Genomic DNA, 2,955 nt, shown 5'->3' on the forward strand with positions numbered 1-2,955 from the left:
AGGACCCCCAAACCTCAGCCCAACCCCTGTCCAATGCTAAAGCCCCCCCATCTGAATGAAGTTGGTCCATTTTTTATTCAATAAGCATTTTGAGGGCTTCCTTGGTGGCGCAGTGGTTAAGAATACGGCTGCCAATGCAGGGGACACGGTTTAGCCCTGTTCCTGGACGATCCCCCAGGCCGCGGAGCGACTAAGCCCGTGCGCCACAACTACTGAGCCTGCGCTCTAGAACCCGCGAGCCACAGCTAGTGAAGCCTGTGCACCTAGAGCCTGTGCTCCACAACAAGAGAAGCTACCGCAATGAGAAGCCTGCACGTTGCAACGAAGAGTAGCCCCCGCTCGCTGCAACTAGAGAAAGCCCACGCACAGCAACGAAGACCCAACACAGCCAAAAATAAAAAAATAAATTAAATAATTTTTTTTAAGTTAAAAAAAAACATTTTGAGCAGTTACTGTGTACCAGGCTCTGTGCCAGGCCCAGGGCATAAAGCACTGAACACAACAGCCCAGATGGTGCCCATCATGGGGCTGTTACTACCTCTATGCCACAGCCCCCAAGTAGGCACCAATGTGACTCTGCCAGAAAAATGGATTCCAGGCACCTCTATCTGAAATCCAGTGTTTTTCTCCCATAGCAATAAGTTGTGCTCACTGATCAGCTCACAAATATCCAGACCACTCCAGTTTCATTCTTTCCAAGAGCTATTGCCCCAGACTTCTGGGAATTTGCTTTTCTGAGTTTCTGAACCATTTGTTCTTTACCCAACAAACATTTCTGAAAATCTTCAGAGAGCCAGGCACTGGTCTGGCTTTGTGTTGCAAACAGAACTGTCAAGGTTCCTTCCCATAAGATGCTCATCACTTAGTCTGTGGACAGAAAAACCCACCAAAGGGCTATATAATCAGCACTGGGAATTTCTGTGGAAAAGATGTGGGTGGTGCTATGGCAGGGAGCTTAGCTGATAGACACTTCTTGGAATAGCTGCCTCTTCACTGAGAACTGCTATCAGTGCTGCAAATTTATTTGCACTTAAGAAACAAAAGCTCATTCATCATTCATGGAACACTTGAATGAAAAAAAAGGAAAACCAAAAATGGCGCAAATTTCCCAACCTCCTAATCCCCTACCCTAGATCCCGTGAAGAAAACTGTCACAGAAGTCAGTCTGGATGAGTTTTCAAAGGACAAGATCTCAATAGCTCCTTCTAGATAAGTGGTTCTCAACGAGGGGTCCCCAGACAAGCAACAGCAGCATCACCTGAGAACTCATTAGAAATGCAAAATCTTGGGTCTCCCACCCCCAGACCTACTGAGTCAGAAATGCTGGAGTGGGGCCCAGCAATCTGTATTTCATCTCCAAGTGATCCTGATGATCAATAAAATCTGAGACCATGGCTCGGTTGGTTATATTGCTGTCACCCTTCCCATCACGGGGAGGGGCCAGGGTCAGGGTTCAGGATTAGGGGAACCATCCCCCAGGATAGATCTAATGTTGACTGTTCAGCCCTAGGACATGACCAGTGCCCACATCTTTCACGAAATTCCCCCACCCTGTCTATCAGAGCAGAAGCAATTGCTTATCTGTCTCTCTCTTTCAGAGCTGACACAGGGGCTTCCCTGGTGGCGCAGCGGTTGAGAGTCCGCCTGCCGATGCAGGGGACACGCGTTCGGGCCCCGGTCCGGGAAGATCGCCAGGGAGGGGCTGCGCCCGTGAGCCATGCGCGCTGGGCGTGTGCGTCCGGAGCCTGTGCTCCGCAGCGGGAGGGGCCACAGCGGTGAGAGGCCCGCGTACCGCAAAAAAAAAAATAAAAATAAAACTGATCCATCACTTTTTTTTTGAGCCCCCAACGGTGGGAGGCCCGCGTACCGCAAAAAAAAAAAAAAAAAAAAAAAAAAAAGCTGACACAGCAGAAGAGAAATGGACCCATATTTCTCTCAGGGCCTTGTTTCCTTCTAAGACCTCTTGAGACTTTTATTGACACAGCCAGCTTATCTTCCTGGGGAGGCCAGTTTAGGAAATCATTACATGTATGACTGGGTCTTACTGACCCATATAAAGTTATGCTTTGATCCATGCCACATTTTGAGCCAAAAGTACTCACTATTTGAACAGTCAACCCTCCATGTAAGGGGAAGAAAAGCAAATAGGGAGTTAGGTGGTCCTATCATACTGAAACCTTAACTTCTTTTCTCAAACAGTGAATTTAGGTGAATTACAATTATAGCAGGATGAACCGAAGGTTTCCTAGTCAAGATTATGGTATAGCATATTTATGGCTGAAGGAGGCTTCCTTTCCATGGCCTTGACCTTAGGCTGATGTTGAATTTATCTGCATCCCCTGGCTTGCGCTGTCACACTGGGTCCCTAAGAGGTACCCCAGTGATAGAGTAATGTAGGCTGGGATTCAAAGTAGCTGCAGTTAACACAGCTTGAATATGACACACACATTCGACTACCCGGAGAAGAGATAGGAAGACGTTTCTAGAGTGCCTTTTGTGTACAATAGTCCAGTGTTGAGAGAACTTTCATAGCTTAATAGCTGTCCGGGGGCAATTTCATAAATAGCAATTGCCAGATGTGGGGCTATATTAGCCAGAGTGGTCAGAAAGTCAATAAGATAACTTTGGTTGCTGATGCCTTCTGGCCCGCATCTCTGTGGTCTCGGAGAAAAGGCAGGACTTAGAAAAGGACTGAGTTCTCTCTGCGCAATGCCCGTTGCTTATTTCATCTAATTCAAAGCTTCAGGCCCCGTGAGTTTTTGCCACATTTTACATAACAATGTATCCTTTGGTTCATGTCACTAATCTAGTATCTTGCAGTTGTTTTACTGGGTAGAAGTGCAAACTTCTATTTGAAGGTCACTATGGTAACAGTAATCTAGGGCAGCTCCGGGGGAATACAATCAATCATGGGGGGGGGGGGGGTCAGAGCCTTTCAGGCTCTGGGGCTGGGAG

Source organism: Physeter macrocephalus, unplaced genomic scaffold, assembly GCF_002837175.3.
Source record: "Physeter macrocephalus isolate SW-GA unplaced genomic scaffold, ASM283717v5 random_1548, whole genome shotgun sequence".
NCBI classification, from domain to species: domain Eukaryota; kingdom Metazoa; phylum Chordata; class Mammalia; order Artiodactyla; family Physeteridae; genus Physeter; species Physeter macrocephalus.